Source organism: Anomaloglossus baeobatrachus, unplaced genomic scaffold, assembly GCF_048569485.1.
Source record: "Anomaloglossus baeobatrachus isolate aAnoBae1 unplaced genomic scaffold, aAnoBae1.hap1 Scaffold_439, whole genome shotgun sequence".
Taxonomy (NCBI): Eukaryota; Metazoa; Chordata; class Amphibia; order Anura; family Aromobatidae; genus Anomaloglossus; species Anomaloglossus baeobatrachus.
The window spans coordinates 159,417-179,124 of record NW_027443726.1 but is presented as its reverse complement, the minus strand read 5'-3'; the positions used below and the strand labels follow the sequence as shown (position 1 = coordinate 179,124).

General features: G+C 45.4%; 1 pseudogene; it reads right to left on the bottom strand.

Moving 5' to 3' along the window:
- Positions 1-18,215: 18,215 nt before the first annotated feature.
- Positions 18,216-18,422, bottom strand: LOC142279795 (U2 spliceosomal RNA; annotated as a pseudogene).
- Between the last annotated feature and the right edge of the window lie 1,286 nt (positions 18,423-19,708).

Sequence of the window (19,708 nt, the reverse complement as noted above, 5' to 3'; positions counted from 1 at the left end):
GTAGTTGTACCCATTCTCTTTCCGCATTCTATGTGTTCTTCTTCTTTCTTCTTTTTTTTCTTTTTTCTTCTTTTTATTTCTATCATGTAGTTCAGGGGTTTATAGATATATGTCCTGCATCTCATATTTCCTTTAGTGGTGCTTCTTACCCATTCTCATATCATTTACCCTAGTATTTCATGATCCTGAGGCGACTGAGAACCCTTTAATAAAGGAATCCTTTTTCACCTGAATTGTCAAGTGATACTTACCAGTGACTATCACGTAATGTTACAGGTAGTTCCATTTTCTTCCTCTTCTTTCTCTCCTTTCTTCTTTGTCACACGGTCCATTGTGTTATAGCCCACGTGTCATGATAACACTTGTACCATCTTTTCATTTAGATTCCACCTACAATTATTTACCGATTCCAGTTCTGGAATAGGCTTTCATCATCTACTCACTAGAATTCTCAAGTTCATAAGGTACTGAGACATATACATGTTCACACCATTATAAAGAACAAAGTATAAACATTGAGGTTTTTCTCACACCCATGTTCCTGTGTTCTTTGATATGATATGTGTTCATTTCCTTCACTATATAGGATTGCAAGTTTTCCATTTGTACCTTAATGGCAATGACGCTATACAATTGAACACATATCATCCTGTTATCCATATAGGTGTGTATTTACCTGCTTGACTATTTTTGGTTGTTTGATCCAGAATGTTTCTCCAGATAGGTCATGTGGAAATTTTCTTTCCTCAGTACAAATGTTTTCACTATGGCTTTGGAAAATTTTTTTGTATGTGCATCATGGTCATTTGACCCATTGTACTCTCAAGTAGCAATATATTGTACTGTTATGTTGTACTATGTACTAATTACGTGTTTATATGGTTTTGTAACCCTTTATGATCTTAGATAACTTTATCCTTGATAAAGACCTAAAAACAAGCTCGAAACGTTGGATGAATTATCCTTTTGCACAAATAAAGAATTTTCAGCATTCTAAGAGTTCTTTTCTTACGTTATTGATCACTATAGTGTGCCAGAGCTATTTCTATTGAATTGACTCTTATTTTTTCTGAGCACCTGCTATATACACAGTGAGCCAGACATATTCAATTTTCATTCAGAAGGCAGAGGGAAGCCTTAGCAGCTGAGCCTATATCTTGGCTTGTGAGCATTAGAACAGGCCGGCGATTACAGGGTAACATGAACAATGTCCAGCTTGCATTATGACTAGAACATGACAATATCCTTTTAAGTACTAACCTATGATGCGTTCCTAAGCAGTTGATGTTATATGTTCTACATTTCATTTTCTGCATACTTTACAAGTAGTAGAATTTGCTTTGATATAGGCAACTGGATTTTCATTTTTTTTCTGTTTATCAGTAGGACTTCAAAATAACAAAGGTGATCGCCTCCCGTTGCCTGGGAACCGTCCAGGCACAAGAGGGCTATGTGTCACCAGAAGGCGCACACACTCCCTCAAGGCCGGCAGACGTGCAATCCCAGGCACCTTCCAGTACCGACCAAGGTAGCGTCCTCCGAAACTACACTTGATCTTAGCCAAAAGGCCGAGAAGCTATAACCCGAATTGGTTACGGCCTTGAGTGGCACCCTGGCCTATACCGGACACATCTTAGGGAGAGGGAGACAAACCCACGCCTACAGAAGACATTTTGTCACCCAAGCCAAACCCTTGAAAAGGCTGTTTTGCAGAGCAAAAACAAGGAGAATGGTGCTTTTTGCAGCCGCTGCCCACTGCAATGAATCTGAATAACTCCTCCTTTTGGGCACAAGCACCTCCCCTCCCCCTTGCAGTCTTTCCAATTCATGATACAAAAAGACGGACGGACAGGACAGGACAGGACCATCTGCCTGACTTTCCGTCACTGCCACCCTTTGCCATCCTTGCCCGTAGAAAGCCCTTTCATCATCCCCAAACCCTAATCTTTTCCCTTCCCTTCCCAGCTGCGTCTCACTCCCTTTCATTAGGAAGTGAGCGCAGCCTTTTCTCCGTTCTGCACATGCGCGACGTTAAACACAAATGCGCAGGCGTGCGTTCCATTAGCCTCACTGCATTCCACTCCCATACAGGAAGTGGGCACAGCTATTACTACGGTCGCACATAAAAGAACCCACGGCCACCACTGCACATAGCTGACTCCACCACAGGACACCCACTTCTACACCAACGCAGGTAAGACAGGATCGGCACCTCTATGCTCCCGTTACAATCAGGCTCAGTCACCATGTGATAACGCTCTCAACTCTTTAGTTGCAGGCTCCCCTTGCTTCACCTCCACTGGCTGTGCTGCCATTTCCTCTCCCACCTGGAAGGTATACTTTATTCCACTATTTTCCTGTTTCTCTCTTCCCCCTTTTCCCATAACCTACTTTTATCTGCATTTGTGGGGTATCTATATGCTATTTACATCATAGTTTTATTCATTAATATGGAAGGGAAGAGTGCCCATGAGAGTGTTGAACTGCGGAGAGCAAAAGATTAAGCTGCTCCGATTTGCCACCATTGATAAGCTGTTCTCAGTAGATACACATGCTATCCAAACAGCAGCATCCACCATTGCTTCAGCCCACCCATTCAGTGACAGCTCACCAAGTCAGCCAGAGGAGTGGTGTAAGGAATTACACGTAGGCACTGACTCCACACCTTCACATCACAAGAAGGGGGTCTACAGGCTAGTGCAAGAATACGAGCAAGTCTTCAGCAAACATCCGCTAGACTTTTGAAAAATAAAAGGGGTCAAACACTACATCCCCACAAGTGCACACCCACCCATCAAAGAGAGATATAAGCCAAATCTACCTGCACATTACCAGTGTACCAAGGACATGTTGAGCAACATGAAGGAGGCTGGGGTTATCCGTGACAGTTGTAGCCTCTGGGCAGCTCCGTTGGTCCTGTTAAAGAAGAAGGACAGCACCACTCCCCTGTATTGAGGAATAGCTAGCTGCATTGACAACTGCAAATTATTTTTCTACCCTTGATCTCACTAGTCACTATTGGCAAGTGTCCGTTGCTGAGGCAGACCGGGAGAAGACCGCCTTTGCCACCCCGATGGGTCTCTGCGAGTTCAAAAGCATGCCCTTCGAGCTGTGCAATTTGCCAGGAACCTTCCAGAGGCTGATGGAATGCTGCTTGGGACACCGAAACTTTGAAACGGTACTGCTATACCTTTATGATGTTATTGTTTATTCTAACGCAAACAAGATTTTAGGGTGTATAAAAAGGGAGATTAGATCCGATGATCCCAACGTATTGTTACCCCTCTATAAATCACTTGTAAGGCCACATCTGGAATATGGGGTAAAGTCCTGAGCAGGTTGATAACCATTGGTTTGAGCATGGTAGGGTGTAGTACGCATCTTCCTGCATCGGTAAAAGCTGCAGAAGTCCTTGAAGATTTCCGCTTCAAAGGCAGTGCCTTGATCTGTGAGGACTCTCTCTGAGTAGCCATGAGGTCTGCATAAGTGTGCTTGGAAGACCTTCGCTGCAGTATGGGCCATTAGATCTTTGACTTGTACCACAACCATAAATCTCGAGTAGTTGTCTACCATCGTAAGTGCATACGTGAGCTCACCTCGATATTCTGCAACAAAACTCCCTTTTTCGATTTCAGTTTCAGCAAACACTCCTCTTCCTGTAGAAAATATTTATCATTACCTAAGACAGTCATTCTAATGCATGACAATATTAAGGCAATTTAGTTAAAACTTGTTTTAACTCACCTTTAAGGGGATTGATGTATTTCATGGTCAATCCAGGTTTGTCAGTGATGGCACTGACATAATGTATGGCGTCTTTTTCGGGCGTTATCCTTTGCCTTTTCATTGTGAAAATCCAGTTGCCTATATCAAAGCAAATTCTACTACTTGGAAAGTATGCAGAAAATGAAATGTAGAACATATAACATCAACTACTTAGGAACGCATCATAGGTTAGTACTTAAAAGGATATTGTCATGTTCTAGTCATAATGCAAGCTGGACATTTTTCATGTTACCCTGTAATCGCCGGCCTGTTCTAATGCTCACAAGCCAAGATATAGGCTCAGCTGCTAAGGCTTCCCTCTGCCTTCTGAATGAAAATTGAATATGTCTGGCTCACTGTGTATATAGCAGGTGCTCAGAAAAAATAAGAGTCAATTCAATAGAAATAGCTCTGGCACACTATAGTGATCAATAACGTAAGAAAAGAACTCTTAGAATGCTGAAAATTCTTTATTTGTGCAAAAGGATAATTCATCCAACGTTTCGAGCTTGTTTTTAGGTCTTTATCAAGGATAAAGTTATCTAAGATCATAAAGGGTTACAAAACCATATAAACACGTAATTAGTACATAGTACAACATAACAGTACAATATATTGCTACTTGAGAGTACAATGGGTCAAATGACCATGATGCACATACAAAAAAATTTTCCAAAGCCATAGTGAAAACATTTGTACTGAGGAAAGAAAATTTCCACATGACCTATCTGGAGAAACATTCTGGATCAAACAACCAAAAATAGTCAAGCAGGTAAATACACACCTATATGGATAACAGGATGATATGTGTTCAATTGTATAGCGTCATTGCCATTAAGGTACAAATGGAAAACTTGCAATCCTATATAGTGAAGGAAATGAACACATATCATATCAAAGAACACAGGAACATGGGTGTGAGAAAAACCTCAATGTTTATACTTTGTTCTTTATAATGGTGTGAACATGTATATGTCTCAGTACCTTATGAACTTGAGAATTCTAGTGAGTAGATGATGAAAGCCTATTCCAGAACTGGAATCGGTAAATAATTGTAGGTGGAATCTAAATGAAAAGATGGTACAAGTGTTATCATGACACGTGGGCTATAACACAATGGACCGTGTGACAAAGAAGAAAGGAGAGAAAGAAGAGGAAGAAAATGGAACTACCTGTAACATTACGTGATAGTCACTGGTAAGTATCACTTGACAATTCAGGTGAAAAAGGATTCCTTTATTAAAGGGTTCTCAGTCGCCTCAGGATCATGAAATACTAGGGTAAATGATATGAGAATGGGTAAGAAGCACCACTAAAGGAAATATGAGATGCAGGACATATATCTATAAACCCCTGAACTACATGATAGAAATAAAAAGAAGAAAAAAGAAAAAAAAGAAGAAAGAAGAAGAACACATAGAATGCGGAAAGAGAATGGGTACAACTACCTGAGTTACTGCAGGGAGGCCCCTGGTAGGTATTGTGAGGGTTAGTGGAATTCCTTCACTGAAGGGTTCTCAGTTGCCTCAGGTTCGTGAAAAATGCTATAGACAAATAATGCCCGGAGAAAAGGGGTTCATATACAGCGAATAATGGTAATACAAGGTACATGTGTCCCATGTAATAGTATAAATATATATATATTGTACTAAGCTCTACACCAGAAATAGAAAGTAGTCCCTATGCCTTCTGTCTAGGTGCCCTGAGTTATGTCCTGTAAACTGTCACAGTGACCTAGACACACATGTGTAGTAGGGGAATATCCCTGCTGAGATGCCAGTGCTAAAACACTCGTTTGCTGTGGAGTTGAACGCTATGTGAGCAGTTCTTACCTTCAATGAGCAGAAGTCTCTTTTTTCAGATTTCAATATCTCTGTGGGTATCTGGCAGAAATATGGAATACTCTTTACTGCTAAGACCCTGTACACCACTCCCACTAAAGGGGGCTTTACACGCTGCGACATCGCTAATGCGGAGTCGTTGGGGTCACGGAATTTGTGACGCACATCCAGCCGTATTAGCGATGTTGCTGCGTGTGATACCGATGAGCGATTTTGCATCGTTGCAAAAACGTGCAAAATCGCTCATCGGTGACATGGGTCTCCATTCTCGATTATCGTTACTGCAGCAGTAACGATGTAGTTCGTCGCTCCTGCGGTAGCACACATCGCTCCGTGTGACACCGCAGAAACGAGGAACCTCTCCTTACCTGCCTCCCAGCCGCTATGAGGAAGGAAGGAGGTGGGCGGGATGTTCCGGCCACTCATCTCCGCCCCTCCGCTGCTATTGGGCGGTCGCTCAGTGACGTCGCTGTGACGCCGCACGGACCGCCCCCTTAGAAAGGAGGCGGTTCGCCGGACACAGCGACGTTGCCGGGCAGGTAAGTATGTGTGACGGGTCTGGTCGGTGTTGTGCGGCATGGGCAGCGATTTGCCCGTGTCGCGCAACAGATGGGGGCGGGTACCCACACTAGCGATATCGGGACCGATATCGCAGTGTGTAAAGTAGCCTTTAGTCACATGACCAAGACTGTATCTGTGTCCCTACAACACACTTGAGACAAATGTGTGTGTGAGCCTGCATTGTGGGGTATATATAATATATTATAGAGCTGGGAAGGATCATTCTAAGCAGTGAGCTGTTCCAGTATTTGTAGGAAAATACCCAGTAGAAGCATCAAACACAGCACCAATACCTCCCATCAGTATTCCACCACAGTGCCATGTAACCCATGCCCTACACTCCCATCTACACCAATACTATACAGGCACAAACTAGTATATCTGACTAAAAGCCCCCAAAATATGAAGAACGGCCTATAGTTGAGTGTGGATATAAAATCTATGTGAGCAGAGCTAGAATAGAAATCACTGATCGCATTGAAGTCATTCTGACCATAAATCACCATGATATCAAGGTGAGGAGTTGTGTGTTACTGCTGGGAGGAAAGGGTTAACAGTGGAATATTAAGGTGCATTTCTGTGTGCAGTGTTACTAGTCAATGTAACAATTCAGTATGAGCTGCTCTTGGTGCCGGGGGAGGGAGATGCTCTCCTGAGCAAGATAGATGGGGAATGAACATGATATCTATATAGTGTAAGGCAGGGGGTCTCAAACCAGGTGATCATGTCTGATCAACTGGTTACATTATGTCTGATTACCTTGTCTAACAGTTTTTTCTCCCCTTTCTTTACCTTCCAGGTTCCCATAGTCACGTGAAATATCCCTGTTGCACTTGATTACGGCTCACTATTCACTATAGGATGTCTTATATCTAACATCACACTCTCACCCATCAGCACTCTATAGGTTTGTATAAGGTATGCGCTTACACATCCGGTCCTCCATAGGTATTTCCACTTATGTAACACTATCCCTATGATCACTCATAACTCATACCCTTGTAGTCAATTACAGCCTCCTCTCTCCCCCCTCCCCTTCTCCCTTTCCATCTATAATTTTGCCAGTACAATATTAGTTTACATTAGGCACACACTCACATATTCCTTTCCTTAGTGATTTATTGTAATTCACATTCACATACAATTCTCTATGCCTGCCCCATTACTACATTCATACCTACTTGACCCTATCCTGATACCCCTTGTCTCACCTTGTTGGTCCCTACACCTGTTATCATGTCCTTTCCTGTGTCTGTCTTGTCACACAACACATTTTAGCATATAACTTGTGCTCCTTATTACCTGTCCTGCCTATTAGAATTATGTCCATTATGTCCATGCATGGCCCAATGAATCAAGTCTGTACTTCATATTCATGGTTTAAGCCTTTGGGTTCCAATGTGCCCAGAGTATATATCCAGAAAGATTCCCTTTCTTTGAGCTTCCTAATTCTATTGCCTCCTCTGCGTATGGCTTGGACATGTTCGATGACTTGGAATCTTAATTGGATCACTGTGTGATTATGCGTCACAAAATGGTGTGGGACTGGTAATAGAATCTGCTTACAATGTATTGTTGACTTGTGTTTAGCTCAAAGAAAGAGAATCTTTCTGGATATGTACTCTGGGCACATTAGAACCCAAGGGCTTAAACCGTGAATATGAAGTAAAGACTTGATTCATTGGGCCGTGCACCATGTCACCAAGTGTCCAATTGCATTGTCCAATGGCTCACAATGGTTATGCGTTTTCATTGGATGGATAATCGAAGCCATGTTTTTTTCCTTTCTGTTGGGTTTGTTGTGTGAGTAGCCTATAGGATTAAGTTGGTTACCGCAGGCAGTGGATTTAACTTCCTGTCTTTGGTCCAGTGGTAGATGGATTGTCTGGTCTATGAGCTGTTATTGGTTTGAATGCAGGTGAATGCCCATGGGCTGCTTATGACTGTGTAAAATAGTATTGATTCATGATGGATTTCAGACTACATGTAGATATCTTCAGTCTTTCTATCCACATCATTTAAATGAACATTATCCATGCAGCTTGAAATCCATCCAATAAGAGAAGCAACCTTGTACAACCAATCTGATAAGGGCACAGTATATCCTAAGGGAAGGTTATGGCGGATGCAGGAAGATGCGCACTACACCCTACCATGCTCAAACCAATGGTTATCAACCTGCTCAGGACTTTACCCCATATTCCAGATGTGGCCTTACAAGTGATTTATAGAGGGTTAACAATACGTTGGGATCACCGGATCTAATCTCCCTTTTTATACACCCTAAAATCTTGTTTGCTTTAGAATAAACAATAACATCATAAAGGTATAAGATGACGCCATTATTAGCGTCACCATACCGCTACTCTGCCTTCTAAAACGGTCTCTGCTCAAAACCAAACATGATGCATTGCAGGCGGAGCGCGATGAGTTGCAGCAAGAAACAGTAGTGGGTGTGGGTGATAACACACAGCCCAGCCTCGTCTCATCACAACGTGCAGTGGAGGACTATGACGAGGAGGAGGATGAAGACATGGAGCAAATCTCCGGCCAAATTGAGGATATGACATGCACACCAGTCATATCCTCGGTTCAGCGTGGCTGGCCAGAGGACAGGGTAGATGAGGAGGAGGAGGAGGAGGAGGAGGACAGCATGTTCAGTCAACGTGTTGGTCAGGCTACTGAAGTCCTGGCTGTTAAGAGTCTGGCGCACATGGCTGACTTTATGGTAAGCTGCCTGTCTCGTGACCCTCGCTTTAAGAACATCTTGGCCGACAATCATTACTGGTTGGTAACACTGTTAGACCCACGCTACAAGGAGAACTTTATGTCTCTTATTCCCGAGGCGGAGAGGTCAACCAAAATGCAGCAGTTCCGGAAGGCCATAGTCACGGAAGTAGGCAAAGCATTCCCCTCACAAAACGCTAGCGGCATAGGTCAGGAATCAGTGGACAACCAAGGCGTACAGCCGAGAGAGGCACAAGTCCAATCCGCCAGAGGTAGGGGAACAGTCTTTAAGATGTGGGACAGTTTTCTCAGCCCCTCACGTACCACAGCCCCTGAGGTGCGGGGTAGTGCCACAAGAAATCCTAAGTTTGCCCAGATGCTCAAGGAGTACCTTGCAGATCGAACAACTGTACTCCGACATTCCTCTGTGCCTTACAATTATTGGGTATCCAAGGTGGACACGTGGCATGAATTGGCTCTCTACGCCTTGGAAGTCCTGGCCTGCCCTGCCGCTAGCGTTTTGTCAGAGCGTGTTTTTAGTGCCGCAGGTGGAATCATTACAGATAAACGCACCCGCCTGTCAACTGAAAATGCTGACAGGCTGACTCTGATCAAGATGAACAAGGGTTGGATTGGGCCAGACTTCACCACACCACCAGCAAATGAGAGCGGAATTTAAAGTTTGTAACGGGAATTTGCCATGTACCTCCAGTCACCCATGGGTACACACTTCTGGACTTTGGATAATCGCTGGACTGCTCCTCCTTCTCCTCATGCGCCACCATGATGACCGTTACAAGAGTTAGGCCTTTGTTTCAGGTATACCCCCAGTGGTAAATTTTTTCGCCCATTCTTTGCAGAATGGACATTACAACGACAGGAGACCCGCTCCTTTGCAATGGGAACAATGTTTTGAGGCCCTCATGCACGTCTCTATGCAGGGACAACGTGGAGCCTCCCAATTTTTGGCTGCCCTGCCAAAGGGCTATACTATAATACACCCACTTCCTGACAATGGACACTTAATGTTTTGAGGCCCTCATGCACGTCTCTATCCAGGGACAACGTGGAGCCTCCCAATTTTTGGCTGCCCTGCCAAAGGGCTATACTACAAAAGACCCACTTCCTGACAATGGACACTTAATGTTTTGAGGCCCTCATGCACGTCTCTATCCAGGGACAACGTGGAGCCTCCCAATTTTTGGCTGCCCTGCCTAAGGGCTATACTATAATACACCCACTTCCTGACAATGGACACTTAATGTTTTGAGGCCCTCATGCACGTCTCTATCCAGGGACAACGTGGAGCCTCCCAATTTTTGGCTGCCCTGCCAAAGGGCTATACTACAAAAGACCCACTTCCTGACAATGGACACTTAATGTTTTGAGGCCCTCATGCACGTCTCTATCCAGGGACAACGTGGAGCCTCCCAATTTTTGGCTGCCCTGCCTAAGGGCTATACTATAATACACCCACTTCCTGACAATGGACACTTAATGTTTTGAGGCCCTCATGCACGTCTCTATCCAGGGACAACGTGGAGCCTCCCAATTTTTGGCTGCCCTGCCAAAGGGCTATACTATAATACACCCACTTCCTGACAATGGACACTTAATGTTTTGAGGCCCTCATGCACGTCTCTATCCAGGGACAACGTGGAGCCTCCCAATTTTTGGCTGCCCTGCCAAAGGGCTATACTACAAAAGACCCACTTCCTTCCAATGGGCACTTCAGGTTTACAGGCCCTCATGCACGTCTCTATCCAGGGACAACGTGGAGCCTCCCAATTTTTGGCTGCCCTGCCTAAGGGCTATACTATAATACACCCACTTCCTGACAATGGACACTTAATGTTTTGAGGCCCTCATGCATGTCTCTATCCAGGGACAACGTGGAGCCTCCCAATTTTTGGCTGCCCTGCCAAAGGGCTATACTACAAAAGACCCACTTCCTTCCAATGGGCACTTCAGGTTTACAGGCCCTCATGCACGTCTCTATCCAGGGACAACGTGGAGCCTCCCAATTTTTGGCTGCCCTGCCAAAGGGCTATACTACAAAAGACCCACTTCCTTCCAATGGGCACTTCAGGTTTACAGGCCCTCATGCACGTCTCTATCCAGGGACAACGTGGAGCCTCCCAATTTTTGGCTGCCCTGCCTAAGGGCTATACTATAATACACCCACTTCCTGACACTGGACACTTAATGTTTTGAGGCCCTCATGCACGTCTCTATCCAGGGACAACGTGGAGCCTCCCAATTTTTGGCTGCCCTGCCTAAGGGCTATACTACAATAGACCCACTTCCTTACAATGGGCACTTCAGGTTTACAGGCCATCATGCACGTCTGTATGCAGGGGCATTGGTGAACCTCACAATTTTGGACTGCCCTGGCAAAGGAAAATACTACAAAGACTCAGTTCCTCAAAATGGGCACATTAGACTCAGAGGCCTTTATGTACGTCTCTTCTCAGGGACATCGGAGTGCCACACAATGTTTTACGTAAAATCTTTCATGTATTGATCTCAAAAAGTAACATACATTAGCTCTATCTCACTATTGGGTATGTGCCCTTAACATTTCCGCTATGAAAAATCATTTTGGTGTCATTTTGGAAGGTTTTCTGGTGAGTCCGTAAAAATGGCGTAAAACGTGGACAAAATTATTCACAGCTGTGACTTTTGAGTGATAAATGCTTCAAGGGGTCTTCCCCATGCTGTTGCCATGTCATTTGAGCACTCTTCGGAGACTTTTGTGCCATTTTTAGGGTTTCTACATGCTGCCGGTGGTCATTTCACAAAAATACTCGGGTCTCCCATAGGATAACATTGGGCTCGGTGCTCGGGCCGAGTACACGAGTATCTTGGGAGGCTCGGCCCGAGCTTCGAGCACCCGAGCTTTTTAGTACTCGCTCATCACTACTAATAAACCTAAAAAATAAAAATAAATTGAATAAAAATCATGAATGTTGTGTTATAACAGGAAATTCGGTGTAAGAATGAATATCCGGGATGAGAGTTCAGCGAATGAGTTATAGAAATTGTTACAAAAAGGAGTGTGTACGGTTTATGCGTAAATTTTCAGAATGCGTACATGAAAATTATATGTATGTGAGAATGTCCCCCATGCTTTGTAAAAAGTTATTTATGAAAATGTAAATAAAATATATAAAAATGCCTAATTATTTATAATTTATGAGAAAGATATATATGTATGGAAGAATGTTATAAGGTGTCCAAGAACCATAAAGAAAAAGGGTGCATATATAATGTTAGAGGTCTAGAGTTCCACCAGGCTATATCACCCCTAAAGAAATAGAAAGAAGACCTTACTACCTGTGTACCCCAAAAAAAGCTATATTTCTTAGCCAGGATTATGGTGGAGATATGCACAAGTGAAATAAGAATATAAAGTAATACAATAAGATTATAAAACCAATATGTGTGCATTCATGCACCACCCGGTACGCTACCCTTGCCAAATTGTTCACTCTAGATCCCCACACGATCCATGAAGCCGTTCCCCCGGTCACACCGCCTGCTGCCGGTTCCCACTCATCCCTGGGGGAGTTAGGCGAGTGGTATCGAGAGCTACATGTCGGCACTGATGATACCCCCATACACCACAAGGAAGGGGTATACCGGGTGGTACAGGAGTATGAGCGGGTTTTTAGCAAGCACCCTCTAGATTTTGGGCAGATTAAAGGGGTTCAACACCACATCCCTACCGGTACACACTCCCCTATTAAAGAGAGATACAGGCCTATTCCCCCTGCGCACTACCAATGCGCCAAAGACATGTTGAGGAACATGAAGGAGGCAGAGGTTATTAGGGACAGCTGTAGTCCCTGGGCCGCTCCGTTGGTGCTGGTTAAGAAGAAGGATGGCACCATGCGGATGTGAGTGAATTACCGGAAGATTAACCAGATAACGCATAAGGATGCTTACCCTCTGCCCCGCATCAAAGAGTCCCTGGCCTCGCTGAGAACCGCTAACTACTTCTCCACCCTTGACCTCACCAGCGGGTACTGGCAGGTGGCCGTGGCACCGGAGGACCGAGAGAAGACTGCCTATGGGACCGTTTTGCTGTACTTGGATGATGTGATTGTGTACTCACAGACGTATGAAGCCCACCTGGAGCACCTAGCCGAGGTGTTCGCGTCCCTTGCCAAGTATGGGATGAAGTTGAAGCCCTCAAAGTGTCATCTGCTGAAACCCAGAGTGCAGTACCTAGGACATGTGGTTGGTGCGGAAGGTGTCGCCCCCAACCCCGGCCATTCACTGAGAAGGTGCACGTCTACCAACAACGGGTGAACCTGGATCCGCTGCCCCGACAGGACTGGCAGGAAGCTCAGGACCAGGCACCTGCTGTCCGCCTGGTCAAGACTCTAGTGGAACAGGGTTCTGCTGGGATAGACCCTGCTGCCCCTGCCGAAGCCCAACGTCTGTGGCAAGAACGGACCCGGCTATACCTACACCAGGGGAAGTTGTATCGCGAGCTGATTAATCCAAAGACTCACGAGAAGATCCGCCAGCTGGTGATTCCCCAGGCTAAAGTGCCCACCGTCCTGCAAGCATACCATGATGGTGCAGTGCACTTCGGGTGGAAGAAGCTAGAGATGTTGTTAAGAGAGCGGTTCTATTGGAGTGGAATGCGGGAATCTGTGGAGGCCTGGTGCCGAGAATGTGGCCCTTGCGCATTGAGAAGGAAGGACGAGGCCAGCCAGAAGGCACCCCTACACCCGATCATTACACACCAACCGCTGGAGCTGGTTGCCCTTGACCATGTAAAGCTCACCCCCAGCCGAAGTGGGTACACCTACGCTCTGACCATCGTAGACCACTACTCGAGGTTCCTGGTGGTTGTCCCAGTTAAGGACTTAACCGGCCGCACCGCTGCTAAGGCTTTCCAGGCTTATTTCTGTTGACCGCATTGGTACCCGGAGAGGGTGCTTACCGACCAGGGTCCGGCCTTTGAAGCAGAGGTATTCCAGGAATTCTGCCAGTTGTACGGCTGCAAGAAAATCCGGACCACGCCTTACCACGCCCAAACCAATGGCATTTGTGAAAAGATGAACCACTTGGTCCTGGGCCTCCTCAAGACGTTACCACTGGAAGAGCGGAACCTGTGGCTTGAGAAGCTACCTGACCTGGTCGATATGTACAACAACATCCCTTCCAGCTCTACGAAATGCACTCCAGCATACCTGATGAGAGCTCGTCCCGGCCGGCAACCAGTGGATCTGGAAATGGGCTTGGAAGCTTCAGAAGCACTCCTGTCGACAGCTGAATGGGACACTCGGCGGAGGACACAGTACCGACAGGTCCAGGAGTATGTTGAAAAGAACTTGTGCCGGAGTCGGGGACAACAGGAGCAGTGCTTCAACAAGAAGGCGCCTGCCGGTTCCTTCCAACCTGGGGATGTAGTGCTGAAACGGAAAAGAAGGGCCCACAAGCTGGATGATCAATGGGAAAAAACCCCGTATGTAGTCCAGCCCACAGGATGGGAGAATGGGAAGGCCTACCAGATCAGCCGTGACCAGGGGGGGACTTTGGCCACGGTTTCCCGAGACCACCTGAAGAAGTGCCCACCAGCATTGAGAGTAGCGGATGAGGCTCCAGTTCCCAGTCCAGTGGAGAAGGAAAAAGAGGTAATCCACACCATGATGGGTGATTTTCCAGCAGACTGGCCTACACAGAACGGTGCGGTGATCCTTCCAGTGATACTGTTCCCACAACCCGTGGATGAAGAAATGATGGAAACGGTTAACCGCGAGCCAGTGCCCAGGGATGTACCTGTACCCAGCTCCCCTACGCCTCCGCCTGCCCCACATGATAGCAGGGAGGAGGAACTGACTGTTCCCTCTGCCCCACTGCCTGTCACCACTGACACCGGACCCCGAAGGTCCACTCGCTCCAACCTAGGTAGACCCCCACTTAGGTACAGGGAAACTACTCTTTAAAAGGGGGGGGCTTTATGTGTTGAGTGTACCAGTTTGAAAGTTTTAAATGATAAGTAAAGATGATCAACCTCTATAAATCACTTGTAAGGCTACATCTGGAATATGGGAACCAGTTTTGGGATCCACATTTTAAAAAGGACATTCAGAAGTTAGAGTCAGTTCAAAGGTGGGCAACTAGACTACTACAAGGAATGGAAGGCCTCCCATATGATGACAAGTTGAAAAAGTTATTAAGTGATTATTGGCTGCAATGGGGCTTTCTGGCTGGTGCCAGCCTCTCTTCTTAGCACACAGGAACCACAATCCCTACACCATGCTTCAATGGATTCTCTCATCCCAGCCCAGTAAAACTACATATTTTACACAGTCATAAGCAGCCCATGGGCATTCACCTGCATTCAAACCAATAACAGCTCATAGACCAGACAATCCATCTACCACTGGACCAAAGACAGGAAGTTAAATCCACTGCCTGCGGTAACCAACTTAATCCTATAGGCTACTCACACAACAAACCCAACAGAAAGGAAAAAAACATGGCTTCGATTATCCATCCAATGAAAACGCATAACCATTGTGAGCCATTGGACAATGCAATTGGACACATGGTGACATGGTGCACGGCCCAATGAATCAAGTCTTTACTTCATATTCACGGTTTAAGCCCTTGGGTTCTAATGTGCCCAGAGTACATATCCAGAAAGATTCTCTTTCTTTGAGCTAAACACAAGTCAACAATACATTGTAAGCAGATTCTATTACCAGTCCCACACCATTTTGTGACGCATAATCACACAGTGATCCAATTAGGATTCCAAGTCATCGAACATGTCCAAGCCATACGCAGAGGAGGCAATAGAATTAGGAAGCTCAAAGAAAGGGAATCTTTCTGGATATATACTCTGGGCACATTGGAACCCAAAGGCTTAAACCATGAATATGAAGTACAGACTTGATTCATTGGGCCATGCATGGACATAATGGACATAATTCTAATAGGCAGGACAGGTAATAAGGAGCACAAGGGATATGCTAAAATGTGTTGTGTGACAAGACAGACACAGGAAAGGAGATGATAACAGGTGTAGGGACCAACAAGGTGAGACAAGGGGTATCAGGATAGGGTCAAGTAGGTATGAATGTAGTAATGGGGCAGGCATAGAGAATTGTATGCGAATGTGAATTACAATAAGTCACTAAGGAAAGGAATATGTGAGTGTGTGCCTAATGTAAACTAATATTGTACTGGCAAAATTATAGATGGAAAGGGAGAAGGGGAGAGGGGAGAGAGGAGGCTGTAATTGACTACAAGGGTATGAGTTATGAGTGATCATAGGGATAGTGCTACATAAGTGGAAATACCTATGGAGGACCGGATGTGTAAGCGCATACCTTATACAAACCTATAGAGTGCTGATGGGTGAGAGTGTGATGTTAGATATAAGACATCCTATAGTGAATAGTGAGCCGTAATCAAGTGCAACAGGGATATTTCACGTGACTATGGGAACCTGGAAGGTAAAGAAAGGGGAGAAAAAACTGTTAGACAAGGTAATCAGACAAACATGACAAATAAAAAACAAGGAAGAATGGAACTCCATACATACTGGAACCATATATAGTGTGAACACGAAAAAGAACCGGGCGTTAGAAAAAATGTGCACGGCCCAATGAATCAAGTCGGTTCTTCATATTCATGGTTTAAGCCCTTGGGTTCCAACGTGCCCAGAGTATATATCCAGAAAGATTCCCTTTCTTTGAGCTTCCTAATTCTATCGCCTCCTCTGCGTATGGCTGGGACATGTTCGATGACTTGGAATCTTAATTGGGCCACTGTGCGATTATGCGTCACAAAATGGTGTGGGACTGGTAATAGAATCTGCTTACAACGTATTGTTGACTTGTGCTTAGCACAAAGAAAGGGAATCTTTCTGGATATGTACTCTGGACACATTAGAACCCAAGGGCTTAAACCGTGAATATGAAGTACAGACTTGATTCATTGGGCCGTGCACCATGTCACCATGTGTGCAATTGCATTGTCCAATGGCTCACAATGGTTATGCGTTTTCATTGGATGGATAATCGAAGCCATGTTTTTTTCCTTTCTCTTGGGTTTGTTGTGTGAGTAGACTATAGGATTAAGTTAGTTACCGCAGGCAGTGGATTTAGCTTCCTGTCTTTGGTCCAGTGGTAGATTGATTGTTTGGTCTATGAGCTGTTATGGGTTTTAATCCAGGTGAATGCCCATGGGCTGCTTATAACTGTGTGAAATATGTAGTTTTACTGGGCTGGGATGAGAGAATCCATCGAAGCATGGTGTAGGGATTGTGGTTCCTGTGTGCTAAGAAGAAAGGCTGGCACCAGCCAGAAAGCCCCATTACAGCCAATAATCAACCGCTAGCCGCTGGAACTCGTTGCTCTAGATCATGTCAAACTCACACCAAGCAGGAATAGATACATTAGCCCACCATCCCACCCAAAGAGCAACTTCTGCTGCGCAGCTGGCTTTCTAGGCAGCAGCGCTATCGTGATGTCAGCGGGGGACATTGTGACAAGCCAGTGTTCCGTCACTTCATGTTGTGCACTGTTCAAACGGAAAATACATCAACAGGCAGACTACAGAAAAGCTTACTAACAAAGGTTAGAGAGGGGCTTTCTCAGAGGGCTTTTTACAGTTTGTCTATTCCCAATTAGCCGTTTAAGTATGCTTAATGAAAGTACTAATTCTTTCATAGGCCGCCCATTCTTAGTATTTGACGTTCCTTATATTGCGGTATCAGGCTTCGCAGCAGGTTGCAAAACATTCATCACCCATGACTGTCCCCAATTGGGCTCAGAAGCTAAATGTCTATCATGACCTCTCTTTTTGAAAGTCCAAGAGCAAGCAAACTCTTCCTCCAGGAGAGGGAGCCAACAGATCACTAAAGACATCATCATTGCTCAAAGAAAACACCGAAAAACAATGGAAGCTTTAATTGGAGTGGAATCTGATAGACAGCACCTGATGCCAAGTCTGCATCTTCTAACACCTGCAGTCACTGCAGCAGCTGAATCCAATGTGTCCAAAAGGGATCTATTCTATTCAATTGCAAATGATCTAGATAAGACTGAGAATAAGATACTGCACGGGACATAGCAGAGTTGGTCAAGTTGAGTGGAGATGAGTTTGCTATTTGGCACAGCTTTTGCATCAATAAAGCAAGTAAAAGGTGTGAAAGATAAAAAAAAGGGTGAAAGTGTGAAAAGTGAATTGGCCAAATTGAGGTGCATATAAAGTTTTTGCTTTCTTTCAATTCACTAATGGGGCTCATTTGAATCAGGTGAATTGAGTTCTGCTTTTGGAAACTGGGTTAAGAAGGGGTGCACCGGTCCTGGAGGTACTGCAATACCAGGTCAATGCGTGGAGTGGACAGAGCAAGATTTTTTCCATCTCCTTGTTCTAAAAATCCATTTAATATATGGTCCCCAGAGAGGGGACGTATCAGATATTAAACTGATAAGAACAGATTTAATTTTTTTTTTTTTCTGTTTATCAGTAGGACTTCAAAATAACAAAGGTGATCGCCTCCCGTTGCCTGGGAACCGTCCAGGCACAAGAGGGCTATGTGTCACCAGAAGGCGCACACACTTCCTCAAGGCCGGCAGACGTGCAATCCCAGGCACCTTCCAGTACCGACCAAGGTAGCGTCCTCCGAAACTACACTTGATCTTAGCCAAAAGGCCGAGAAGCTATAACCCGAATTGGTTACGGCCTTGAGTGGCACCCTGGCCTATACCGGACACATCTTAGGGAGAGGGAGACAAACCCACGCCTACAGAAGACATTTTGTCACCCAAGCCAACCCTTGAAAAGGCTGTTTTGCAGAGCAAAAACAAGAAGAATGGTGCTTTTTGCAGCCGCCGCCCACTGCAATGAATCTGAATAACTCCTCCTTTTGGACACAAGCACCTCCCCTCCCCCTTGCAGTCTTTCCAATTCATGATACAAAAAGACGGACGGACAGGACAGGACAGGACAGGCTGCCTGACTTTCCGTCACTGCCACCCTTTGCCATCCTTGTCCGTAGAAAGCCCTTTCATCATCCCCAAACCCTAATCTTTTCCCTTCCCTTCCCAGATGCGTCTCACTCCCTTTCATTAGGAAGTGAGCGCAGCCTTTTCTCCGTTCTGCACATGCGCGACGTTAAACACAAATGCGCAGGCGTGCGTTCCATTACCCTCACTGCATTCCACTCCCATACAGGAAGTGGGCGCAGCTATTACTACGGTCGCACATAAAAGAACCCACGGCCACCACTGCACATAGCTGACTCCACCACAGGACACCCACTTCTACACCAACGCAGGTAAGACAGGATCGGCACCTCTATGCTCCCGTTACAATCAGGCTCAGTCACCATGTGATAACGCTCTCAACTCTTTAGTTGCAGGCTCCCCTTGCTTCACCTCCACTGGCTGTGCTGCCATTTCCTCTCCCACCTGGAAGGTATACTTTATTCCACTATTTTCCTGTTTCTCTCTTCCCCCTTTTCCCATAACCTACTTTTATCTGCATTTGTGGGGTATCTATATGCTATTTACATCATAGTTTTATTCATTAATATGGAAGGGAAGAGTGCCCATGAGAGTGTTGAACTGCGGAGAGCAAGAAATTAAGCTGCTCCGATTTGCCACCATTGATAAGCTGTTCTCAGTAGATACACATGCTATCCAAACAGCAGCATCCACCATTGCTTCAGCCCACCCATTCAGTGACAGCTCACCAAGTCAGCCATAGGAGTGGTGTAAGGAATTACACGTAGGCACTGACTCCACACCTTCACATCACAAGAAGGGGGTCTACAGGCT